This window comes from Aedes albopictus, chromosome 3, assembly GCF_035046485.1.
Source record: "Aedes albopictus strain Foshan chromosome 3, AalbF5, whole genome shotgun sequence".
Classification (NCBI taxonomy): domain Eukaryota; kingdom Metazoa; phylum Arthropoda; class Insecta; order Diptera; family Culicidae; genus Aedes; species Aedes albopictus.
The window spans coordinates 94,143,791-94,171,770 of NC_085138.1; the positions used below are offsets into that span (position 1 = coordinate 94,143,791).

The window sequence follows — 27,980 nt, forward strand, 5'->3', positions numbered from 1 at the left end:
GCTTCCTGCTGATCAGCAGGATCAGCAGCTCTTCTAGAAGAAGCCATTAGGCCAAAAGATAGAACAGTGAAATATATTTGCTGACTGTGCTGTACATCACCACCAAGGCAAGGCAAGGTGGATGTCTGGATTCGATGTTGTGTGAAGATTGTGTGTTTGTTCCATCAGCTGGTGGTGAACTGAAAATTCGAAAAAAAATCTTGATGTGGGTATCAAAATAATTGTTGCGTAGATTGTACAATTTCGGTGCTCGTTTTGAGTGTGCGGCGGAAAGTGAAAATAGTGAATAATTTCTGTTCCAGAAAGTGGAGTGTAAGAAGCAAGAAGCGAACAATACGCAAAGGATTTTGCCATCGTATATAATGCGGGCAGGAACGCCCTGAAAGGCTTCATCGGAGACGCGAAAAGGAATGCCATTTTGCTGATTTTGCTGCACCAGCTGCCAGATGGATTAGACACGATTGAATGTTGCTTGAATGGTGGATGTGCTATTGTTTGTTTTCTAAATAAGTTAGTGATTTTTTGGCGTTCTGAATCTAATCATACGTGTTTGTAATAAGAAACCTCATCATTTACGCATCAGAATTTGACCTTTCAATAATAAAATCTCGAAGCAACAGCGGAAATAAAAAGATTTGTAAAGAATGAGTGTGTTCCGATAACAACGCCCCTGGAAGAACAGGGAAGTGTCAGTGAATCTAAGGTTTCGGGGTGATTCGCACACTAGCAACAAAGTATGGACAACGATGCAGGGGCCAATGGTGGCTCAGCGGAACCGGACATGCATTCGTCGCCATCTTCCGGCCGGGGGTTCCGGCCGGACACCTTGCGGGACATTTTGAACACGGCCATTCAATCGAACGTCGATGCGACTGAGTCTGCTGGTAAGTGACGAGAACATCTACATATGGTTTACAGTGCTGGAACGTTTCCTAAATAGATATATTGCCGAGTAGAAGTGCAGGTTTACATTGGTTTGGTATCATGTATTTGTAGTTCTTTATTTTTATCAAGAACCAGGTAGCGTACAGTAGAGGTTTCCAAATAGTTTTGTGCGGAGCGTTTAGTGGTCCCCGAAATTTTAAAATTTATATAGAAAATTTGAAGTTTTTCGAAGCTCGCTTACCTGACCGGTCAGACAAAGGCTTGAGTGTCCTCTACTGTGCGTCTCCAGTGACACACGCTGCGAAGGATCCACAAATTGTCCTTTACTTGATCACCTACCTTGCTGACTGCTCACCAGGTCTTCTTGTACCGATAAGATTGCACTCACGAACCATTTCTATCGGGTTGTTATCCGACATTCTGAAGACGTGACCCACCCACTGTAGCCTCCCTATTTTCGCGGTGCAGACGATGGTTGGCTCTCTCAGCAGCTGATGCAGCTCGAGGTTCATTCGCCTTCTCCATTCGTTGGTCCTCTGCATGTATAGTCTATGCTTTATGTCTCCCTAAAGAACTAACTTCGTCTTACGGCGAACTTTGTTCAATCGTACAGTTCTGCGGAGTCCAAAGCAAGCTCGATTTCCTACCACAATGCGTCTCTGAATTTCTCTGCTGGTGTCGTGGTCGGCGGTCACCAGGGAGTTCAAGTACACGAATTCTTCAAATCGAGGCGTTTCATCAACGTCGATGGAAATTCGGGGTGGCGGGCGCGGTTATTCCTCCCTTAAGCTCTTTGCCATAATGTACTTTGTGTTCGACACATTAATGACTAATTCGATTCGCCAGGCTTCATTTTTTAATCGGATGTAGATACGTTTCCGCTATCGTCGCCTATTTGCGGGCTATAATATCACTGGAGGAGCTGGAGGAGAAGGATACAGCGCGGGCGGTAATGCATGGTAATGCTGCAGCGTGGAACCCGACAGAATGTGGAGCGATACAGACAGAGGCGGAAGGAGCAGACCCGTTTCTTCCGGGAGAAAAAGCGCCGCCTGGAAGAAGCGGAGTGTGAAGAAATGGAAATGCTGTGCCGTTCTCAAGAAACACGAAAGTTCTATCAGAAGGTCAACGCATCCCGCAACGGCTACGTGCCGCAAGCCGAAATCTACAGGGATAAGGAAGGGAGCCTCCTGACGGACAAACGTGAGGTGGTCGAAAGGTGGAAGCAGCACTTTGACGAGCACCTGAATGGCGAAGAGAATGTAGGCACGGAGGACCAAGGCAGCGGAGGAAATGACTATGTTGGTGCAGCAGAGGACGGGAACGAACCAACTCCCACGCTGAGGGAAGTTAAGGATGCCATCCACCAGCTCAAAAACAACGAAGCGGCTGGTAAGGACGGTATCGCATCAGAACTCATCAAGATGGGCCCGGAAAAATTGGCCACCTGTCTGCACCAGTTAGTAGTCAAGATCTGGGAAACCGAACAGCTACCGGAGGAGTGGAAGGAAGGGATAATCTGTCCTATCCACAAGAAAGGCGACAAGCTAATGTGTGAGAACTTTCGAGCGATCACCATTTTGAATGCCGCCTACAAAGTGCTATCCCAGATCATCTTCCGTCGTCTTTCACCTAAAGTAAATGAGTTTGTGGGAAGTTATCAAGCCGGTTTCATCGACGGCCGGTCGACAACGGACCAGATCTTCACCGCACGGCAAATCCTCCAGAAATGCTGTGAATACCAGGTCCCAACGCATCACCTGTTCATCGATTTTAAAGCGGCATACGACAGTATCGACCGCACAGAGCTATGGAAAATTATGGACGAGAACAGCTTTCTCGGGAAGCTGACTAGACTGATAAGAGCAACGATGGACGGTGTGCAGAACAGCGTAAGGATTTCGTGAACTATCCAGTTCATTCGAATCTCGACGGGGACTACGACAAGGTGATGGACTTTCCTGCCTACTATTCAACATCGCCCTGGAAGGTGTTATGCGACGAGCCGGGCTCAACAGCCGGGGTACGATCTTCACGAAATCCAGCCAATTTGTCTGTTTTGCGGATGACATGGATATTATTGCTAGAACATTTGGAACGGTGGCAGAACAGTACACCCGCCTGAAACGTGAAGCAGCAAAGGTCGGACTGGTGGTGAATGCGGCTAAGACAAAGTACATGCTGGTAGGTGGGACTGAGCGAGACAGGACAAGCCTTGGCAGCAATGTTACGATAGACGGGGATACTTTCGAGGTGGTAGAAGAATTTGTCTACCTCGGTTCCTTGCTAACGGCTGACAATAACGTGAGCCGTGAAATACGAAGGCGCATCATCAGTGGAAGTCGTGCCTACTATGGGCTCCAGAAGAAACTGCGGTCAAAAAAGATTAACCCCCGCACCAAATGTACCATGTACAAGACGTTAATAAGACCGGTGGTTCTCTACGGACACGAGACATGGACGATGCTCGAGGAGGACCTGCAAGCACTCGGAGTTTTCGAGCGACGGGTGCTAAGGACGATCTTCGGCGGCGTGCAGGAGAACGGTGTGTGGCGGAGAAGGATGAACCACGAGCTCGCTGCACTTTACGGCGAACCCAGCATCCAGAAGGTGGCCAAAGCCGGAAGGATACGATGGGCAGGGCATGTTGCAAGAATGCCGGACAACAACCCTGCAAAGTTGGTGTTTGCTAACCATCCGGTTGGTACAAGAAGGCGTGGAGCGCAGAGAGCACGATGGACGGACCAGGTGGAGCGTGATCTGGCGAGTGTTGGGCGTGACCGACGTTGGAGAACTGCAGCTGCAAATCGAGTTTTATGGCGACAAATTGTTGATTCAGTATTATCATGAATTTGATGTTAACTAAATAAATGAAAATGAATATCACTACCATCAGCGAAACCAAGCATCTGAACGGACTTCGTAAATATCGTTCCAATCGTATTCATCTCCGCTCTCCTTATTACATCCTCTAAATGTTAAACAGCAAGCCCGAAAGACCATCACCTTGCCATACCCCTCTGCGAGATTCGAAGGGACTCAAGAGTGTCCCTGATACTCGAACTGGGCACATCATTCGATCCATCGTCGCCTTTGTCAATCGGTTTTAGTTTATCCGAGAGTCCGTAGGTATTCATGCATAATCTGCCAGAGCTGGTCTCGATCCCGTATGAAGTTGATCATCAAAATCAACTTATTTTCTCAATCAGCCTATAGATAGCTGTGTAGTGTCGAAAGCGATTGTCTAAATTGGCTAATAATAACACTACGGACCGCCTGTCCGGTGGTAAAGAGTCCACCAACAGGTGACCCCTAGTTCATGGTGTGATGTGGCTATATGCCTACCGTGCCTAGGAATGAATGGTTAGGGGGGGGTTAGGATAGTTCAGATCAATCTTTAGCATAAAAGAACAGCAACGATCAATCTTTGCAGACTTATGCAAAATGGTACACCTTGTGAACCAGGGGACTGATATGGTCTTCTTGTTTTCTTACCCAGCATTAAAACTATGCTGCTGTGTTAAAAGATAGGTTGTCACGCTTGAGCCGCAGTTATGTTTCTACGAAAACATTGCATTGATGGGATAGGAATGCCAATTCCTTGTTGTGAAACCGGTGTTTGCTACTTTCAGTAAAAATGTGTGTCATGCCTCGAGCCTGTGTGCTTGTCAACAACGCAATAATTGCTACACTCATCTCTGAACTAACCACCAGAGATGTATGTGCTATCACAATTGATGTATCTGTTGAAAACCTCAACAGGAAATACGTCTATTGTTCGGTGGATTTACCGCATGATGGACCGTCCCCTACAGATGCTTTCAAACAAGTCATCGCATACTGCACTTGAAAAGGCCTTTCGCTAATTGTTGGCAATGATGCTAATGCTTACCATATCATCTGGGGCAGCTCACACATTGACTTGAGAGGCTCCAGATTGACGGAATACTTAACCCTTTCCTTCCCACGACTTTGAACGGCTATATCTATGCCAAAAAAGCGTTTCCGAAAAAAGTGGTAGAACAAAAGTTATTGCAAATTGGCTAAATTTTTCGAAATCAATGAAAAAAATTTTGGTTGTAAATCAATAGGTTTTTGATTGTTTATCAATAGTTCAACTATTGAAACAAGTAGGTAGTAGTTGGGTTAACCTTATGAGGTTATAACCATATTCTAAAAATTATTGCATCATATTCATCTAATTCCGTTTGTCCGGAGTTCGTCGAAAATCGATGGTGCTCTAGAGCAACCATGGGAAGTAGAGGGTTAAGTAGTACATATCTTGGATTACATACTTAACATAAGGCAACACCCCAACCTTCATGGTATCTGCTAGAGAGGAAGTGTTAAACCCAGTGGCGATTCCCTAACCTCAAATCTACCTGTTCAACAAACGTAAATTCTTAAATTTTCTGATCGAATTAGCTTGTAATTGGTAGAAAATTACGAGAATCGTCGTTTCCGTCCACTTTCAATTTAATTATAATCCTGAATTCACCGCAAATATAAGTTTTAGAGTCGTTGAACAGGTAAAAAGTGAGGTTACGAGACGCCACTGGTTAAACCTAACGCTTTACTCTAACAGAACAGAAGAATTAGTCACGAGTTGACCAATTGGCTTGTGTCAGATAAAGAATCTTTATCTGATCACCACAACATGTTTTTTGAACATCTAAATGTTACTTCGCAAACTTTGAGGAATCCCCGGTCAATCAACTGGGATCTCTTCACTGATTTAGTTGCGGTTATATCTCATGAATATACTCACCATTTATCGACACTTCAAGTGATTTAGATTGATGCTGTTGATACTACAACGGCCCTCATCATAGAAGCTTTTGAAGAAGCTTGCCTTCTACGGTCTGTGAGGACCACAAGAGGAACCCCTTAGTAGAACTTTGATCTGGCCAAGCTCAGGAAACAATGTAGAAAGACAATGATTTAATTGGGGGTGATACACAAATTATGTCACGCAAAAATCGACCATTTCCAACCCCCCTCCCCCCTCCCCCCTATGTCACACTTTTTATATGGCACCTTAATTTTTTTTTGTATGGATCGTCACGTTATGCAACCCCCCCCCCCCCTCCCCCTAAAAGCGTGACGTAATTTGTGCATGCCCCCTTGCCCTTTTTCCGGCTATACAAGTCGGCTAGTATGTCTGAAATAGACGTAAAAACTTGAAGTATTTTTAGGCAAAGTACGTTTAATTGGCAAATTGAGAGAATTTGTGACAAAATTACCACTTGTTTTGGTGGGATTCGAACCCACGACTCCGTTATCGCTAGTCCGGCGCTTTAACCAACTAAGCTACAGAACAAGTTACTACTCTGCAGAATAGAAAGTCAAACTGGATTCGAAGCACCACCCTAAACCGGGTCCGTCTTTCACAACTTTATCTCTCTTTCGGCTCTTAGTTGGTTAAAGTTCCGGACTTTGGTTGGGTAAAGCGCCGGACTAGCGATATCCCACCAAAACAAGTGGTAATTTTGTCACAAATTTATCTCTCAATTTGCCAATTAAACGTACTTTGCCTAAAAATACTACAAGTTTTTACGTCTAATGTAGTTCGGGTTCGGGTACGGCTGGATCGGAGACTTTCAGGTCGGCTCACAAGGCCTACCAAAAAGCTCTTCGGTCTACTGAACGATCGGGCTGGAAAAACCTTTGTACTTTGTTTCCAGTTTGAGTGAAGTCAGTCGGTTGAACAAAATCCTTGCAAAATCTAAGGATTTCCAAGTGGACGAACTTCGTTTGCCAAATGGCGGCTTCGCTTCCTCTGATGAGAAAGTTTTGGAATGTTTGTTCAGTACACGCTTCCCCGGATGTATGAATATTACGTCTTCGAATGAACCTGTTGTATTTTCTTGTAGTAATGATTCTTTAGCTTCGGCTCGGCTTGAGTGGGCACTAAAAAGCTTTGCTCCTTTCAAATCTCCTGGAGCAGAGGAGATATATTAACAAGTCGTGGCTTGTGGATTTCGAAAACAATTTCAATAAACTTTTACACGTTTTATTGCATAACTATTCGTACGATAATGCACTAAGTTACAATTATTGCTTCATTTGATTAAGTATCTTCATAAATCACAATGCACTACTTCACGCGACGCGTGCACGAACTGTAATGAATTAATGAATCAAAAAATACCTTAAACTGCTGACGCTGCTGGGGTCCGAACTTGAAACCTTTCAAAAAAAGTGTTACGTCTGTTTGTCTGTGACCTTACACTCGCTCGTGAGAAGATTCCCGTGATTGTCTCGGCACATGGATGCTTGTGGCTAGCGCAGAGAGCTGTTCAGCTTCTCATAGAACTTCTGTGTATCCTTAGTGCGAGATCAGACGATGTTTGAGCCGCACCATCTTGACAAGCAGACGCTCGGGACGGGATGTACCTCCTCAATCTAGCTGAAGTCAGAAGGACAACAGTGCCCAGGCTGCACTACCACTCTACTATACTACGGTCTTTGATTGATTGATTGATTGATTTATCTTTATTATAGAGACTTTTAGCCCTTGGCTGGTGCCTACGGTCTTTGTCATCAATTGACTTATGGGAGCATGAGGTAGGAACTTGTGAGGACAAGAGCTGTGTTGGATACTCCGGGATATCAACTCACCATTTTGCAGCTTTTGAAGCTACAGGGGATGGCCAAAATGTATGGGATAGGCAACTTTTTTCTCTTTCACAAAAAAGTTCAACAAACTATAACTTTTCATAGAGCGCATCAAAAAATCTCAAATTTTAAATGTTTGTCAACCTATTATGTGTGCATCATTGGTACAAATTTGGGCTCGATTGATTAATATTTCGCAAAGTTAGAACCGTTCGGGTAAAACACTATTTTTCAGACAACTCATTTTTGAGCTGGCATATCTCGCAAACCAGTGAACCGAATTAAATGAAATTTTGAACGTACACTAACAATATGTAAATGATTCACAAACTATTAAAACATAGGTATTTTTTAAACGTTGAAAAAAGTTATCATGGATTGACACTTTTTGGATTTTTCTCGAAAAAATGTAATTTTTTTACATCAATGTCAATAAATTTTAGTGTTGATATCCAAAGATTTTCCACTTCTGTTCTCAAGTTATCTCTAATCAGATATATTAGAGCCTATTGAGATTGAAGGAAGAACATAATAAGTAATTTTTGTGTGGTATTGTAAATTTGACTTATTTTCCTCTATATGGGTAAAAATTTCAATCTGGTATAACTTAATTTGCCGTGAGAAAATATTACATTTTATAACGTCGTATTAAGTATCAATATATTGTTGATAAACGTTAAAAAAATCATTCAATTCGGTTCTGTGGTTTCCGAGATATGACAGTTCAAAAATTAGTTGTCCAAATAATAGTGTTTTACCCAAACGGTTCTAACTTCGCGAAAAATTAATCAATCGAGCCCAAATTTGTACCAATGATGCACATATAATAGGTTGATAAACAGTCAAAATTTGAGATTTTTTGATGCACACTATGAAAAGTGACAGTATGTTGATTTTTTTTTGTGGGAGAAAAAAAGTTGCCTATCCCAAACATTTTGGCCATCCCCTGTACAATAGGTATATGTTAAGTAAACATTCCTGATTCTATTTTTTATTTGTGACTAGCTGTCCCGGCAAACGTCGTACTGCCTGCCTACTCTGTTTTTTTTTTTGATATCCGGTTCCATGAAGAAATGCCTCTCAAAATGGAATTTCAGATTTTCCCGTTTTTCTTGCATTCCCGGTCACTTTTCCTCATTATTTTTTTCGTACGAACACGTCGGAGCCCTGGCGGAATGCAACAGTGAAAGAATCATGTCGATCTGTTGGCTCGTTCCCGAGCCTATTCGTGACATACAAACACCATTCCATTTTTATTTATATAGATTTGCTATTTTTATTGAGTATGTGAGAGTACGTCAACCTAGTTCTACAAACTTTACATTAAAATCTAGTCCCTAGTCTAGTGGACCTTTCCTATTACGGCACGATTGCCTGGGTTTAATGAGAGCATATTTTGTGGGGTACTTCAACTAATTTCAGATTTTGGTTGATGATGTCTGTTTTGTCTAACAAAAGACTGACGGTGGCGTAGACTAGAAGTGAGCATGGTTGAGAATTCATCAATATATGATCTTAGATATCTCTTTCTTTTCTATCAATATGGCTTATACCATTTGGCATAATGGCCATTTGGCATAATGGCCATTTGACATAATGGCCATTTGGCATAATGGCCATTTGGCCTAATAGCCATTTGGCCAGGGATAGGGTGCGACTCAAAACTCTTTGCGTGCTGCACACTCTGCTACGAGACAGCACAACAAACTAGAAGGAGACGAGTACGCGCAATCGGTTGTGTGTTGCTCGCTCGCTTTGCCGCGCGCTGGAGCTCTCCTGTCTCTCACGCTGCACTCTCTCGGTGCTTGTCTCCGTACTTTGCTCTTGGCTTGATACTACGCATGATTGCAAAAATTTCGAATCAAACGACCCATCACTTGTCAACCCTTGACAAGCTTAACAACTTTACCGAAAACACAAACTCTTCAATTAATTTATTAATTGATTTTTTCTGTTTGGAGACAAGCGCAGTCCCAAGCACCGTGCATTACTCCCTGCGCCGTAGAGCTAGTGCTGCGATTGTCTCTCGCACAATTACGAAAGCTCTCACTCATACGTCTCTTGTCTCTCGGCAAAACGGGAGACGAGCACTTGCGATTGTGTGAAGCACACCCTTTTTTCGCACCGCACGGTGCATGCCGCCAATCCCTGCATTTGGCATAATTCCGTTTGGCATAATACGAAGAACAGCCTTCTTGGTAAGAATGTGCATAATCCTCGTTATGCCAAATGCCATTGTGCTAAACGGCATTATGTCAAATGGGGTAGAGCCATACAATATAGTTTGGATTTCTTTTCGGGTATAACTGAGAAATATCGTTTTTGCCGCAAGTAGGTTGGGCTCATCTTGCCCCTACAATTTTCACCAGTCTATCAACCTGCACCCTAAAACGAAACAACACAGGCTTGTGTACAATGTACACAGGCTTGTGTACAATGTACACAGATTTGTGTACTACTAGATCAGCCTCCACCCCTGTGTCAAATGTACACAGTCACTTTTCTGGCTCTAGCGCGGGTATGGGAGCAAAGTTCATAACTAATTTTCTCTGAACGATGACATGCATTATCAGGAATCGATCAATGCAAAAATAATTGTTAATTTTGTTTTCATGCCAGCGCTGGAGCCGGAAAAGTATCTGTGTACATTTGACACAGCGGTGAGGCTGATCTAGTAGTACACAAATCTGTGTAACTTCTGTAACCGTGTGTACCTAATCGGTCGACGATTGATAAACAGGCTGAACAACATGACACTGCATGCCTAATGCAGTCAAAAGATAATGAGAAATCCCACAAATGTTGGGGGGAGGTGGCTTCCGTAAGTGCGGTGGTGGTGCGTCATCTCCGTCTGTACTCAGAAGCCATTATTTAGTGAGGATTGGAGACATCTAGATGGTGGGATATTGATGCCGCAAGCAAAAACTTTTCTTGAGCATGTCGATAGCAGTGGAAGTTATAAAGGTGCTTAGCATTTTCACCCAGAAGATTGCTTTGGAATGGTTCAAATAATTGACTTAGTAATAGCAAACAACGACTCGTACAAAAAAGTATTAGCAGTAGTAGCATACTGTAAAGCGGACCTGGTGGGAGACTAAGAGCACTTAACTCCCACTTCCGACAAACTTAAAATGTGATTTTTTTTCTTTTGGAAGGAGAGTGAATCTGTGAGTCCCGAGATGAACTAGCCTAGAGTTAAAAATCTCGTAATAGAAAAATATATGTATAAGATCTTCTCCTATTCCATACTGAAATGTATAATAGTTCCTAATGTTTTTTTTCTTTTCTTGTATTTTAGAACTGGACGTCGAGCCACCGTTGTTTGCTACCGGCAGCGTGCACGATTATATGCCCCCTATAATTCTACCACGGGTGAGAAATCCTCAAAACTACTACGAGTCGATGCCTACATATTTCCCTCCTACGGCGCATGTCGAATCAGCTCGCACCAACTACGGCCTATTTGGGCCAACTAGTTTTGGATATTTTCCATCTCATCACCATTTACACCACCACCATCATCATCATCAGCCGCCACCTCATGTTCAACAGCAAGCAAGCCGGTACTCACCGACGACCTTCCATCATGGATCTTCCAGTTCATCCAGACCGTCCTCGTCGTCGTCGGGATCATCTTTCATCATACGTCCATCGTTGGACGGTGGTGACAACATGCCCGGATCGAACGATGGCTCCAATGTAGTGATGAGGCCTCGGTCCCATACAAGACCGCCACGGTCATCCGAAGAGATTGCCCCGAATTGGAACTCGTATGGATTTCATCACGCTCCTTACTGTGCTGCCGGTGCCGGCAACGGAGACAGAGGAGATCTTCGCGGCGGTTTCAATAGGAAACGGCACCACAACTGTGATATACACAATAGACCCAAAAAGCCAACACCGGTTGAACGATCTCATCCTACGCACCTGGTAGAACACAATAGACGCCCCAGAGGGAGACCTCCTCGCAATTCCCCAATATTATTGGACATTAGTCAACTGTTACCGGTAAAAAAAGAGGAAAAAATTGAACCTGAAGACCAAAATGCTCAAATCAAACAGGAAGATCCCTGTCCATGTGAAATGTGTAGTGCGGATTGCGCAACAGTAGAGCAAAGAAGTTGTTCAGTTCACCATCAGCGGAATGTGATCAAGAAAGAGCCCAAGGTGGAATGTTCCAACAAGGTGAAAAAAGAACCGGAAGTCAAGCAAGAGCAAGAATGTAAGGCTGAACCGAATGAAACACGGGAGGAAGAACCTGTTCCTCCGGAAGAGCCGATGCCTGGTCCAAGTGGACTGAATCGTCATCTGGTGGATCAAATTCTAGAGCAAGAAGGGTCCAACAAGTCATCCGGTCCTCGATCGCGACGTTTTCCACCACGTTTCGCCTATGACGACGACGATGATGACTACGATAGTGACGACGATACGGACGAGGATGGTTTTAATACAGCAGATGGGCCTACGGATGTCCGGAATTCTTCGGACGCCGTTGACTTTAGTGAACTCACCGAAGTAGATGTAGATCCGGTCAACACAACCGATATCATCCGAGAAACCTACAGGGATGCGTCCCCTCCGGCTATGGACATCAGTCTTCAGATCAACTCCTCTGGAGGAAGTACCTTGGGCGAAGCCTCTAGCCAGCATAATAATAGTGACACCAGTGCACAGGGTGATCATGCCCGGGTATCAGATCCTCTGGAACCTCAGCAAAGTTCAGCACATCAGCGAGCCAGCGACGTTCTTTCGGCACCAGACTTGCAACTAGATTGGGTCACCGATACGAGCAGCATCAGTGATGAAAGTGATGTGGTGCTGGTGGATCCGGACAACGCAAATGGAAGGGAACCGATTGATCTGACCAACGAATCGGACGAAGACAATGGTGGAGCAAGCGGCACAGTGGCAGGCGGAAGACTAGAGGACGGCTGTAACCGAGATGATCGCAACTGTTATGGCAGTCGATCGTCGCCCTCCGGTTTTCCACCGGATCAGAAAGGCCGTGGCTTGTTCAATCGATTTTCCGGGTTTACGGCGTATGGAGCGAATGGCGGCCACAGCTCAACGTATGTATTTATTGTCCGCTTCTGTAATACACTTGTGAGGGGTTCTAAAACGTTTCTCAGAACAAACCTTTTCGCAGAGTTTTATTCTCAAAAGTTCTGGTCCTTAGGTAATTAGGTATGCATCTTTATTTTTATATTACTGATGCCTAGTTTTCACAAGATAGGCTACGATGCTTCCATATGACGATAGTTTTTTTTCCAAATTGTTCCCATTTTCATAATTGAGTGAGATACAAAAATGCAATTGATTAGATAGGAGTTCTGAGAAATGTTTTAGAACCGTTTAGTCTTTATTTCACTTTTCCTTTTTATGATCAAGTACGAATCGTTCACTTAAATATGGGACAATAGATGTAATATTTGTATCAAAAATATGAAATTGCACATTTTTTTGCAGTCCACCACCACCTTCCCCTCACATGTATCGTGTGCGTCAGCATCATAACTCTCAGCAGCCGCATTCACCAGTTCCTGCACAGAGGCATTTCCGAAACTTCTCTCACCAGAGCGGTAGCCGAGATGGAGGATATTCTCCTAGCGTTCGGCGTTGGTTTCCAAATGGACGTACTTCTCGGCAGGATCCAAGCATGATGCGACCGACCCCACTGCTATCAACTAACTATCCAGCTCCGGGTCATGGCCTGGAGTTACATCGTCCGGCGGTGGCAGATGGCGCAACGCCAGGAGCTCCCGGTGTAGATAACGGAAGCGATAGCAATGCAGGAATGGTTATAGACAACACCAGCAGTGGGAGTTTCAACCGAAATCATTTCGTGCAACATGGCTCTCTGGGTGACACGTTTGCTTACAATACAACGAATGTCACCAATCACAGGCATGGTACCCAGCGCGGTGATAGTGGTAATAACAGCAATGAACAAAGGTATATGTGCGCCCATTTAACGGCTGAGAGTCCGATCGACTACTCCAATAGGCTGGGCTCGAATGGCAGAGAGTATGATGAAACAAACCATCGACGGTTTAACGATGACAACAATAATCAACCCGGATACGAATCTGGGCGACAAGCACCTCCTCCGGCAGGAAGCAACCATCCGGAGCCACGAAGCTATCGTAGCACTCATGGTTACTTGAACCGTAACCGCTATCTGCATTCGGGCGGAGTCCGACCACCGTACGCAGTTCACGAACAACTGTGGAATCGACAGCACAACATGCAGGAAGCGCACCGCCGTATGCTGAATGATTACAACGAGCGGATGTCTCCTCATCACCTCGGTGCCCTACGACCCAGAAACCTGAGACATCTTTTGTACAACAATCCGGCGGGTCCAAATCCGGCTCATTCCGGTGGGGCTGGTTCTGGTGGTCCTGGTGCCCGGGAACAACTCTTCGAAGATGGCGAAACGCATTGGACGGATCGGGATTTCAATCGTTACGGGCTGAACTATCAGCAGGATCTGCGCGTCTTTAATCATCGTCCGAGGCGCGTCTCGTATCATACCACCGTGTATCCACCGATGCGGTACGTTATAGATTGATTTTCTAATGTGAATATTCACGTAAAGGCCACTTTTTCAATTTCTTATTACAGACGAAACGATCACCAGCACGTCCATCATCATATGTACCATCACTTCCAGCCACAGGCCATTCTCAACAACGCACCACAGGTCCACTTGAGCATTGGGGTGAGTTGTGACGACAAGTTTACAGTGTTATCCTTTTCTCTCTCATTTGTCGGGTAAAGATCACTGCGTTTAAATTTCGGGACTATTGTGATATACCCTTTTGCTGTGAAGTTCGCAAGTTATCTCAGTAACATGTGTCACTGAGATACCTTGGAATCGACTGAATTCAAGAGCAACTATTATTGATGAATAGAGATCGTGATTCACCGTATGTGGTTCCCCCATTCTGGCGAGACTAGCTTTACAAAGCCAACCACGTCCTTGGGGGATAAGATTGAAGGGCTTGCCAAGAATTCTGAACCTACAATGGATAAGTGCACTGTAATAGCAGAGAATGTATTCTGATGTTTCTCTCTGCTTATCACAGGTTTGGATTGCTCCGATATTTTGTAGATGGTATCTACACTGCCGTGAATCGCATATCAGTCCCATCTTTGCTGGATTTCCTATGCAAATGGGACAGATATGCGATTCACGGCAGTACACTGCCCCCACTCGCATAACAGTCCCATCTTTGCTGGGTTTCCTATTCACATGGGACTGTTATGCGAGTTGGAGCAGTACATATCTAACTGGTGTAGGTACATGTTAATGCCACAGAAGTTCAGCCTATTGGACGCAGTGGCTTAATTTCCCCAACAGGGGAGGAAAAAAAAGGTACATGTTAAGATCCCTTTTGTTGAGACCTAATGGACGTAATCGGTGAAGTACTAGATTGAAAGTAGTGAGTTGGATTTTCGTATGGTGAGATGATCAATTCTCCATTTCTGCAATAAAATGGTGCAAACAGCGTTGATATTATGATTTCTTCAATAATTTGATGTTTGGGTAACTGTGTTGTTGATGTTACAAGAAATAAATAATACAACATTACAGTTACCCAAACTCAAACAGCATCAAATAGGACGCAATCAGTGAAGTACTAGATTGAAAGTAGTGAGCTGGATTGTTGTATGGTGAGATGATCAATTCTTCATTTCTACAATGAAATGGTGTAAACAGCGTGGGTTATATGATTTCTTTACTAATTTGATGCTGTTTGAGTAAAAGTTTGGATAAATGTGTTGTTGAAGTTGCAAGAAAAAATAATACAACAGCACAGTTATCCAAACTTTTGCTCAAACAGCATCAAATTAGCCAATAAATCATATAACCCACGCTGTTTGCACCATTTCATTGTTTAAATGGAGAATTGATCATCTCACCATACAAAAATCCAGCTCACTACTTTTAATCTAGTACTTCACTGATTGCGTCCTATTCAAGAAATCATAATACCCACGCTGTTTGTATCATTTTATTGCGGAAATGGCGAAATTATCTTCTCACCATACAATAATGCAGCTCACTACTCTCAATCTAGTACTTCACTGATTGCGTCCATTGTTGTTGGGTTTTCTTGAGGTTTATCGTGATGAGCCTTTTGGACTGGATCATATGGGGAAGTGCATTTTTTTTTTTTTTAATCCGTGTCGGGTATTTCCATCACTGCGACCAGTTTTTTGATCTATTGTGACATATGCCCCTGATAAGTTTTATTATAGCTATGTATATCAAGATGACGTACCACTATTGTGAGTGATCGCCATCGTTTGATTAATAGCATTAACCCAGCACGGTTCGACATTTCGAATGAACTGCACTACCGTACTGGGTGTTGTTCTCCAAATGTCAGAGGGTTCTAACAGCCCTTTGACGAAGAACTTACGTCTTGTTGTAAAGAGTGCCGGACAGTGGCACAGTAGATGTTCCGAGTCTTCTTTATCTGTGCCGCAAAAGCGACACATATCATCTTGAAGTTTTCCCATAAGCTTCAAGTGATATCGGCTCGGACAATGACCTGTTATAAGCCCAGTATATACGCTTAGATCTTTTTTGAAAAGATCCAGTATTTTACAAGTCTTAGAAACATTTGGAATAATAAATCGCCTTGCTTGTCTTGCTATACAAGTGTTTTTCCAATTGTTCGTCACTTTCGAATGTTCTCTTATTTTGAGCTCCATTCGCAAAGCACAGGCAGATAGCCCACAAAAAGGTTCGGGCCCTATGAACTGAAGAGATGATCCAAGCCTTGCTAATTCATCGGCTCTTTCATTTCCATCAATTCCACAATGGCCAGGAACCCAATATAAGTTGACCTGATTACGACAGGACAGATCTTGAAGTGATTTAATGCACTCCCAAACATGTTTTGATGTACATACCGCTGACTTCAAAGCATTTAGTGCTGCTTGACTGTCAGACAATATGCATATATTTGAATGCCTATAGTTTCTTTGCAAACATATATTAGAGCATTCTAAAATTGCTTGAATTTCTGCCTGGAATACAGTTGGATACTTTCCCATGGGTATCGACAGGTTTATCCCTGGGCCAGTTACTCCTGCTCCCACTTTGTTGTTCAATTTTGAACCGTCTGTATAAAAAATAATCGATCCTGGTCGAAATTCTGGACCACCGACTCGCCACGAACTTCGATCAGGGTCATAAACTTTAAACATACGGTCAAAATTGTACTTTTTCTCCATCCAGTCTTCGTTGTTCATAACTATGGAGTTTATGCCGAAAGTTTTTAGAATACTAAGATGCCCATTAAGGTCACCTTCCAAGAGGTTCGTAGATCTTTTGATTCTTAGAGCGCTCTTTTCAGCTTCAAATTGTATAAATTGATGTAATGGAAGCATGTGTAATAGAGCATCCAATGCCAATGAAGGAGTGCTTCTCAATGCTCCAGTTATTGAGAGAGTCGCTAGTCTTTGTAATCTTCCTAGTTTTCTCTGAGCGACGGATTCTGTGGTTTTCTGCCACCAGACCAGTGAGGCATAGGTGATCCTGGGTCTCACAATTGCCGAAAAGATCCAATAAATCATTTTCGGTTTCAATCCCCACTGCTTACCAAATGTTTTTTTGCTTATCCAAAGAGCATTTGTCGCTTTTGTGATTATCTGCTCTAGGTGTGAATTCCAATTCAGTTTGCTGTCAAGGACTACTCCGAGGTACTTGACTGTATTTGAAAGATCTATAGATATGCCTTTCAGGTATAAATTATTTATAGAAAATTTTCTCCTCTTTGTAAATGGTACAATAGTAGTTTTTGAAGGATTTACATTCAATCCTTCCCTATCACACCACGATGAGATACAATTTAGAGCAGTTTGCATTCTGTTTGCGATGATTTGGTCATATTTCCCACGAACTATTATGACTATATCGTCTGCGAAACCAATTATTTCAAATCCCTGTGATTCTAAGTTTTTCAGAAGATCATCAACTATCAAAGACCACAGAAGAGGTGATAAGACGCCTCCTTGTGGGCACCCTTTCACTGCTCTAACAGATATAGAGGAGCTTCCAAGGTTTGCTGATATCTCCCTTTTGGCTAACATTACATTAATCCAATCAACAACACATTTATTGAAACCTCGTTTCATCATGGCCGTTGCTATTGAATTATGAGATGAATTATCAAAAGCTCCCTCAATGTCAAGAAAAGCAGAAAGAGCAATTTCTTTGGCATTGAGAGATTTTTCAAGTTTTGTAACAAGCTTATGTAATGCTGTTACTGATGATTTACCCTCTTGGTAGGCAAACTGGTGTTTGCTGAGAGGATTTTCAATAAGATATGATGATTTTATGTGCTCATCAATTATTTTTTCCATAGTTTTTAGTAGTACAGACGATAAGCTTATTGGCCTAAAGGATTTTGGCAGTGTTTTATCCTTTTTATTGGCCTTGGGGATAAAAATCACCCGTACTTGTCGCCACCCTACTGGAATGTAACTTAAAGATAAGCTGGCTTGGAAAAGTTTAGTTAAAATAGGTGTTAAAATCGCCTTTCCCTTCTGCAGTAGTACAGGAAGAATTCCATCCCTACCAGGTGATTTGAAGGGTGCAAAGGAGTCAATCGCCCATTCAACTTTCTTTTCAGTAAATATTTGTTTGGCCAAAGTGCAACTATCGATCCTGTCTCTATTTGATCCAGTCGTTCCGCTCATTATTTCATGATCATACGTCCTGGTTTCAATAACGCCAGTTTCTGTTACAGCTGAACTTTGGTCTTCAGTTGAATTGATTACTGAACAGGGAAAATGTGTTTTCATCATCAACTCTAACGTTTCATTTGCAGAATTTGTAAAAGTCCCATTTTCTTTTTTCAGTGTTCCCAACCCGTTAGAATGATCCTTTGCAAGGATTTTTTGCAACCTGGCGGTTTCTGGAGTAGTTTCAATGCTTTCACATGTATGCCTCCAGTTAATCCTTTTTGATCTTCTTATTTCTTTATTATAATTTGTAAGGGATTCCTTATATGGGCCCCACTGTTGAGTTCGTTTAGCCCAGTTAAACATTTTCCGGGTTTTCTTTCGAAGTTTGGCTAATCGGTTATTCCACCATGGAACATCTCTGTTTGTTGAGCGTTCTTTAGCAGTGCAACTTTTATTAAATGCATTCAAAATCAAATTTGATATTTGTTTTGAACTTTCTTCAAGTTCTGTGCATGATTTTGAGGATGTTTGTAATGTGTTTACTCCAGCTCTCAGCTCTGAATTGTAAAGCTCCCAGTTTGTTTTTCTGGGATCTCTTATAGTTTGTGTGAGTTGTTGACCAGCCTCATACTCGAATAAGATTTGCATATGATCCGATAATGATGCTTCATCAGATACATGCCAATTTTTTATTTTTTCCGAGATTTTCGGACTACACAATGTTAAATCAAGTACTTCCTGCCTTATTGCATTTATAAATGTTGGTGCTTCTCCCCTATTACATATGTCTATTTCATTGTTATAGATATAATCTAAAAGGTACTCACCTCTGCTATTGATGCCCGTGCTTGCCCATACCGTGTGATGGGCATTTGCATCGCAGCCAATTATAAACGCTTTATTTTGTTTGTTGCAGTATGCAACAAACTCTACCACTTCCGGTGGAGGAACTTCTCCTATGTCTCCCGGAAAGTATGCTGATGCAACGTAGATTTCCGTTTTGCCATTGGTTGTTGGCACCTCCACCATTACTGCGACGATGTCTCTTTTTATAAATTCTGTAATTGGGACAATATTTACATTTCCATTTATTAAAATTGCAGCTCTGGGAGCAAGCTGCCCAGAGTTGTAAATTAACTTACAAGATGTAGGAATTCCTGCTATCCTACTGTTAGTTGTCCATGGCTCCTGGATTAATGCGATATCCAGTTTGCTCTTCGTAAATCTTCTGCAAAGTACAGCAGTTGCTCCCTTCGCATGGTGAAGATTCACTTGAATGAACTTAATTTTTTTGCTGTTGAAGATGTCGTTGTTCGCCGCTTGAGCGGGGATTTACTTCATCCCCTTGCTTGGTTGTGCGACACCCCTTATTTAGATTTTTCCCATCTGGAATCTTCAGTTCTCGGTATTCTGGGTTAAATCCTTTGTTTGTCGGTTTCTTTTCACTTTTTTTAGCGCCGACAGTATTTGCAGTGTGACCAGTAGCTTTACGGTTTGTTTTTGCTTCCCCGACTCCACTTGGTCCTGGGATTTCCTCAATCTGGTCTACGACCATCTTGTTATCGCCAGTGCCTACGTGGGTCTGTCGAGAATCATTGTCATCCCTACTCCCTGGTCTTTCACTGCCATCATTTTGGTACTTCTTTTGGAATTTCTTCCTAAGATAAGCAATCCCAAATTTGAAGTCGAGATTGTATTCACTTTTTTTGATAGAGCTCAGCGAAGCTCCGTCGACAGTGAAAACGAGCTCGACGTGTCTTTGACTTACGACATTGCGCTGCAGTATTCTCCACAAATCAACAGTAAGCCCATCATTTTGGCTTTCCAAGAGCGCCAGAATCTCTCCATTACTGTCTTCTGCACTCCATGGGAAAAAGCCGATCAAGATTTCAGGTTGCGGGATTTCGCTTTCATCAACCGCCAGTAATTCTGCCCCTTGCCAGGGTGTTATCGAAGTGATTGTAGTTTTAAGCCAGTTTGCTGTTTCCTGGTTTTTGCATACAATGACTAGGTATCCAGGTTTGAACGCACACAAACCGAATTTTGGTTTCAGGGCCTCTTTTCGCTGTCCTGCAACTTTCGCCAATATGGCCTTACTTGTAGCTGCCATCTGTTCTTTCGTGAGCTCCACATTCGGATATTCTTTTGGAAGAATTCCTACTTTTACAGAGTTGACTACATCTCTGTAGGAGTGGTTAATCATACCCTCAGTTCTATGAGATCCTGAGTGTCTAGATTGTGCTTCATCGATACGATGTTGCACTGAGCTGCCTGGAGGTCTACGAGCACCCCAGTCATTACGTGCTATTTTGGCGGGTGTTGGATTGCCGCTTGTATTTGACCCATTCAAGTCTGAATTTCTCTGTCGTTTTGACAAATCTAGTTGATTGAGTGGTATTTGAGCCATTTGATGAGCTTCTTCTCGGCTATACCCACTATCAATCAGTTTTTTGAAGCGCTTTTGACCTGCTCCACTTAGTTTCTTTCCAATTGTTCCCTTATTATCGGCAAACTGGGATTTGGTCTGCCCATCCGATTTCACGGGAACTATTGCCGGTGGCGGAGTTGACAATAATGTTACATTGATGCCATCTTCGTAGTCGTCGTCGTCATCGTAACCATCATTACCTTCGACACCATCATTATCCGTGTTTAGGATGGAGGAAGAACAGGAAAGTACATCGTCGACGGATTTGCTTCCAAGTTGGAAATCTTCTCCTTCCCTTTCTCTGTCTATTTCCATCTTTGATCCACTCATGATGACTTTATTTATCTGCTGCTGTTAAGGTTCAACTCACAATTTATAAGTATTGGTGAAAGCGCCTACTGACTTTACAGAGAGTAAACAAACACTCCTGCACGCGGATGTGCAGATGAGGCAGGTTCGTTAGTGCATTTCATTTGTCTCTTTCCCATCTTCAACTTGTTTATCACGCTGTGCATATGACGCAAGAAATATGCACGCATAGGCAATGGGAGAATAAAAGAAACAGCAAATCAAGAAAAGCCACACCATGTATGTGCACTACATGGAAGTAAATACCGCGCCGGTTGGAAAGTGAAAAACGATTTTGTGCAGTTTTCGCGATTGTGTGGCTATCGCCGCGGACTTTTTCGTGATGTAGTGAATATTATTCCATTTGTGAAGCCGGTGAAACATTTTACACTTCGATTATGGAAGCAATTACGTTTCGAGAGGCAATTAAAAAGTGAGACTGTTCCCGGTAAGATAGTGCTAGTGAAACGCACACCAGGTTGGGGGGGAATTTGGAAAATATAGCGCACAATTTAGAAATTAGCAGTTTTGCAGTGAAATATTGTGAAAATGTTGTGTTTCTTGGTTTCAATGATAAGGTAAGAGTCCTGAGCAAGCGTTGAAGCAAATTTTAAAATAACTCGATATCAGATAGTGGTGAAAATTCGAGTATTTCTTCATCTTCAATTGAAAACTCACACATGTGAGAAAATTAAGCAAGCATGTGTTAGAAAAACCAAACTGATTTCCCCCTTAAAATATAGAGAGTAGCAATTCTAGTTTTAAGATCGAGTAAGCAATACAACAAAAACTAAAGCAAAATAACTAGGATAGAGGAAAAAAAAATGGAAAGAAAAGCAGAAAAATAGGCAAAATATAATAGTATTTAATGTTAAAAAATATATATATATATAAATGTAGACAATAGTAAAACAAAAATAAATTAATAATAAAAAGGAAATAATAATAGTAAACAGTCTAGGTAACAAAATATTTGATTATTATTTGATTACACAAAAAAATAATAATTTAACTGTGAAATTGGTGATAAAGTCATTAATATTGTCTATGTTTTCTTATTTTAGTCTTTCCCCCCTTTTACGTGACGGGAGCTTTTTTCCCCGCTCTCCCCAACGCATTCATTTTCGGCTATATGCGAGGGCCACACGCCATAGATGGTATGAGTGTGTTGATCTCACTAGCCCGAAAATTTTTCTCACTATCAATACAGTTAAAGTGACCGAAGTCAGATGGCGGATTATATCAACTGCAGTATTTAATGCACCTCACTAACCAACTGTTTGCTACTATTGCCGTATTATAGCCGCACTATTTCAATGCTTGCTTAGTATCCAAGCCAAAGAGGCAAAACACGAGAAGTAATTATATATTTCTTCCCAAAAAAAACAAATCACCTCACAAGGGATGAGGGAAGCAAGAACTTGCATGCAAGTTGCATGAAGTCCATTGATTGACACACACGATGCACTTGTTTTGTTTTCTCCCTTGCTATAGAATTTAGCTGGGAGATAAAACCACTTATTTCACTAATAATTTAGCAACTAACAGCCTACTTACATACAAAATAAGATTCGCAGCACTCGAAATATACCGTGCACGTATCACTCACAAATAAAAAAAAGCACTATCAAAATGATTTTTGAAAATTTGGGAGCCGATGAAAATCGCACTTTGGACGTAGGTAGCAGTGTTGCCAGCAATAGGATGCAATCAGTGAAGTACTAGATTGAAAGTAATGAGCTGGATTTTTGTATGGTGAGATGATCAATTCTCCGTTTCTGCAATGAAATGGTGCAAACAGCGTGGGTTATACGATTTCTTGCCTAATTTTATGATGTTTGAGCAAAAGTTTAAGTAACTGTGTTGTTCAAGTTGCAAGAAATAAATAATACAACAACACAGTTACCCAAACTTTTGCTCAAACAGCATCAAATTAGCGAGGAAATCATATAACCCACGCTGTTTGCACCGTTTTATTGCAGAAATGGAGAATTGATCATCTCACCATACAAAAATCCAGCTCACTACTTTCAATCTAGTACTTCACTGATTGCATCCTATAGGACAGATAGGTGAAGTACTAGATTTGTAGTAATGAGCAGAATTTTAGTATGGTGAGAAGGCCAATTCTCCGTTTCCGCAATGAAATGGTGCAAAAAGCGTGGGTATTATGATTTTTTGCCTAATTTGATGCTGTTTGAGCAAAACTTTGGGCAACAGAGTTGTTGTTTTCTCCATTTCTTACAACATAAACAACATAGTTATCCAAAGTTTTGCTGAAACAGCATCAAATTAAGCAAGGAATTATAATACCCACGCTTTTTGCACCATTTCTTTGCAGAAACGGAGAATTGACATTCTCACCATACAAAAATTCAGCTCATTACTACAAATCTAGTACTACACCGAACGTGCCCCATTCGATGTGATTTGACTGACCATATATGTATTTGTACAATTCCATTTTTACATAGCAGTCTGTGTCATTTTCGATGAAACCGCTTCGCTAAAGTTCTATTCTCCTGCTTCTGCTTCCAAAAATTCAATCACGTCGTTTCCGAAACTTACGCAACATCAAATGTTCAAATGCTGATAAAATCCCTCGTTTCTTCGTTTAATTATTTTCATCGTTTTGGTAAAACTTGTTCACGTCAAGACACCGATTTGGTTCTATTTTCCCCTGAAAACTATTCTCTAGACTTTTATAGCCCAGAAAACCTAATTTTAGAATTCCATTTCTCAGGAAATCTATTCAACAATGTTTTTCTTGTTTCTCAGTCATACTTTTCGGGGAAATGGTATTTTCGGATATCCTAGGTTAGTCGATTCTTGGAAGAGTGTTATAGAATCGTTCGAATCACACAGAGATGGAGTGGTAGTCTTTAAATGCCTGCTATTAAACATTGTGCTACCAAGATGGTGTAATTTGGCATACGATCATTTGGTATTAAAAAAGGTGCATTGATGGATGCTAATGGGGCACGTTCGGTGTAGTACTAGATTTGTAGTAATGAGCTGAATTTTTGTATGGTGAGAAGGTCAATAGGACAGATCGGCGAAGTACTAGATTTGTAGTAATGAGCTGAGTTTTAGTATGGTGAGAAGGTCAATTCTCCTTTTCTGCAATGAAATGGTGCAAAAAGCGTGGGTATTATGATTCCTTGCCTAATTTGATGCTGTTTGAGCAAAACTTTGAACAAGTGTTGTTGTTTTCTCAATTTCTTGCAATATAAACAACATAGTTATCCAAAGTTTTGCTCAACCAGCATCAAATTAGGCAAGGAATCATAATACCCACGCTTTTTGCACCATTTCATTGCAGAAACGGAGAATTGGGTTCTTTAGGAGTAGGCTGATTATTTCACAAACGGAATCTCCTCCCAAAAATAAGTCGAAATCCAAAATTTCATAATTTTTCGAGTACATTTAAATGCATTTAAAGTTTGTATGGGGAATTTTTTTTGTTCGGGTCGAACTGTCATTTTATCGATTGAACTGTCATTATATCCACGGAAATTGAAATTGTTTTGTTAAGTTAACCATCAAAACAAAGTAATTGGAACTCAATAAAATCACGTTATACTCAGAAAAATGAGCTTTTTCGATTAGGCTGTAGAAAAAAGCAATATTTTATTCACTAAACAACCCAATAGGGCACGTTCGGTGCAGTACTAGATTTGTAGTAATGAGCTGAATTTTAGTATGGTGAGAAGGTCAGTTCTCTGTTTCTGCAATGAAATGGTACAAAACGCGTGGGTATTATGATTCCTTGCCTAATTTGATGCTGTTTGAGCAAAACTTTGGATAACTTTGTTGTTTATGTTGCAAGAAATGAAGAAAACAACAACACTGTTGCCCAAAGTTTTGCTCAAACATCATCAAATTAAGCAAGGAATCATAATACCCACGGTTTTTGCACCATTTCATTGCAGAAACGGAGAATTGACCTTCTCACCATACTAAAATTCAGCTCATTACTACAAATCTAGTACTTCACCAATCTGTCCTATTGACCTTCTCACCATACTAAAATTCAGCTCATTACTACAAATCTAGTACTACACCGAACGTGCCCCATTCTCCGTTTCTGCAATGAAATGGTGCAAAAAGCGTGGGTATTATGATTCCTTGCCTAACCCCCAACGTGGTATACAAAATTGTAATTTATTATAATTTGCACAAAATAGTACATTTTTTTTGGTAACATCGCGGCCCCCCAGGGGGCCGCGGACCACTGGTTGGGAACCCGTGTATTAAACTATAAAAACCTACAGTCCAAAACTATTTTTTTTATTATCTTTATTAAAAAAAAACTTTCAGTCCGTTGCTAGTTCATCTCTGTTACAGTGTAAGTCCAAAACTAAATGTCCAACAAAATCCTTATTTTTCAGCTCCGGCCTAGTTTACTGTCCAGTCTGAATCGTTTCGTTCGCGTCATCGAGGATACCTGTTCCAATCGTGGAGCCACACAGGTTCTTACTACAAAATGGATTTAAAAATTGGAATTGGTTGAAAATCACACATTCTGTTTGTCGTTGTAGGAAATGATCGAGCACAACACCTTCCCACACAAGTACAAACGGCTGCGTCGGGCCAGCGAGACCGACGAAGATAGCGAGAAGTGCACGATCTGTTTGTCTCAGTTTGAGGTGGACAACGATGTGAGGTACGTAGAAAAATTGTTTTTTTTTTCTCGGGGAAATGGTACCTTCGGGCAACCGGAATTTGGAGAAAAGTAACAAACCCATATTTACCATTAAAAGTTTTTTCCGTGCATCCTTTTTTTAGCATTTGACGTTTCACACTATCGCCTTCTGTTGAAGCTATTGCGCAACGCAGTGTACCGTGCCATGCCCTAATACCGTGACCTTAAGGATGCTCTTCACTTCAAAGAGCCCTTTAAAAATCAATAATCCATGTTTCTTGATTTTTCAAACGCTACATTATTGCTTATTGTGTGTATTATGTATAATAAATATGATTAATGGAATTCCAAATGTTTAATCCATTGTTAAAATCAAAATTGTAAAACATAGCATTGTTCCTAATACCGTGTATGTGACCCGCATACATTGGTGGTCCTTTGAATCATCACTATATCAATCATAATAAGTTCATACTTAAAAGAACTTGTGCGTCAAACGTTGCCTAGAGGTTTGTGCAATTGATTCATAAAGTAAAAAGTATCAATAATATTTTCAGTTTGCAAGTTTTAGCCGAAACACGGTATTTGGAACACATAAGGAACCAAGCCCTAATACCGTGTATAGGTACTTTGCACTCACATTCTGTAAATATTTTTAATCGCTTGTTTTTATAAATATGTGCCAAATTTATCACGCCTAACTTGAGCAGGTTTAATATGCTAATGATTGAACTAGTTACTCAGTTAAAAAAATAATACACTTGGTAAAATATTTGAGTTTTTTGTCAAATACGCGGTATTAGGAGGCACACGGTATTAGGGCATGGCACGGTATAGTGAAACATGTTCGCCAGGTGGTGATAGCGTTAACTGGGTGACGGATTTTTAAGATGATTGTTCTAACTGTTAGGTCTATTTGTCTATGGACAATCCTTTAAAAAAACATAGATACATGATACATTTCCCCGAATGACGTTTCCCGAACACCAGTTCCCCAAATGTCCCTTTTTTCCGAAAACCAGTCACTAGAATGACCCGTTTCCCCGAAAAGAGTATACATTCCATTCTTGTTAAAGGTGCCCTAAAACCCTCGGGATTGGGTTTCTCGATGAGTTAAGAGGAAACAAACCATCATCCTTTACCAGAAAAACAAAAGCAGTTTTTTCGCTGAAATCACAATCAATTTTAACGAAAATTTATCACTGTACTCTACTCAGCATCTGGATAATAGTGAAATATTTTTCATTGACGGTTTTTGGATTCCTAGCAAGAAAACTGCTTTTGAAAAATTGATGATGATTGCTGATGACTGAATGATGGTTATTTGAGCCTTAATCAATAATAAGCTTATCTAAAGCATTATAGAATGAAAGAGCAGCAAAGAAGGAGTAATACATATGTATTATCATTCTTTTGTCAGCACAGCAGTTTTTGTTTAAGGTCTGAGGATACCTATAACATAAAAGCACCGCCTATGAAATAAGAAGGTGTACCTTGGAGTAAAAAACGGATCATTCGGGGACATGGGTCATTTGGGGAAAGTCCGTTCGGAGAAACGACATTCTGGGAAAAGTAGCACAACCTATTGATAAATATCAATGGGTCGTTAGCATGTATTCTACGGTAGAAACCTGAGAGTAGAAACGTGTTGGATTAAAAAAAAATCCCATAAAACTTATATCATATCTCATATCTTCAATGAATTTTAAATCAATATCAATCTCAATCTAACTGATAATAGCAGAATAGCAGAGCAGAATATCAATTTCAATCTAACTTGAACCTTCTTTACCCTTGTTCCCGACCTCTAGGCGCCTACCGTGTATGCATTTATTCCACAAGGATTGTGTCGATCAGTGGCTGGTTACCAACAAGCACTGTCCCATCTGCCGAGTGGACATCGAAGTGCACCTAACCAAAGACTACAGCATATGACGGTCGGAAGACGATAGCAGCGCATCCTACCAGCAGGGTCTATCCGGCGGGAACCGAACGCGCATCCTAGTGTTTGACCGGAACGCGCCGTCCTCCCGTCGCTACCATATGCGTCATCATCCGGCGCAGACGCAGCTCAGTAATCGTTATGTAGAGTCATATTTATCGATGGTGTCACGGAATCTCATCGACGATGGGTCGTTTTTCTTTTACCTCTGAATGCCCATCGATTTTACATCAGAGGGATCTGAGGGCTGGTATTGTCACCGGCCTAATAAAGCTAGCAAGTAACTAGTATTTGTACCGCGTCTCGAGTTTTTTTTGTTCGTTTCGTTCGTTTGCTATTCATTTCAATTCGACGCCTGTCAGCGTAAATCGTATATGTCTTCGTTTGGGTTAAGTTAAAAGTTTTCGCGT

General features: G+C 41.6%; 1 long non-coding RNA gene and 1 other non-coding gene across 2 annotated transcripts in view; one reads left to right on the top strand and one right to left on the bottom strand.

Moving 5' to 3' along the window:
• The window catches only part of LOC134291749 (uncharacterized), a 401,595-nt gene that overhangs the window by 179,314 nt on the left and 194,301 nt on the right, over nt 1-27,980 (bottom strand). The window contains exon 2 of the long non-coding RNA XR_009999268.1: nt 9,882-10,217. This is a non-coding gene — a long non-coding RNA (uncharacterized LOC134291749). The remainder of the gene's footprint in view (nt 1-9,881; nt 10,218-27,980) is intronic.
• LOC109416217 (uncharacterized) lies at nt 431-27,860 on the top strand. The gene is made up of 7 exons (XR_003897508.2): nt 431-884; nt 10,802-12,572; nt 12,970-14,058; nt 14,128-14,224; nt 25,375-25,455; nt 25,525-25,649; nt 27,440-27,860. It is a non-coding gene; the product is annotated as an uncharacterized LOC109416217 (transcript).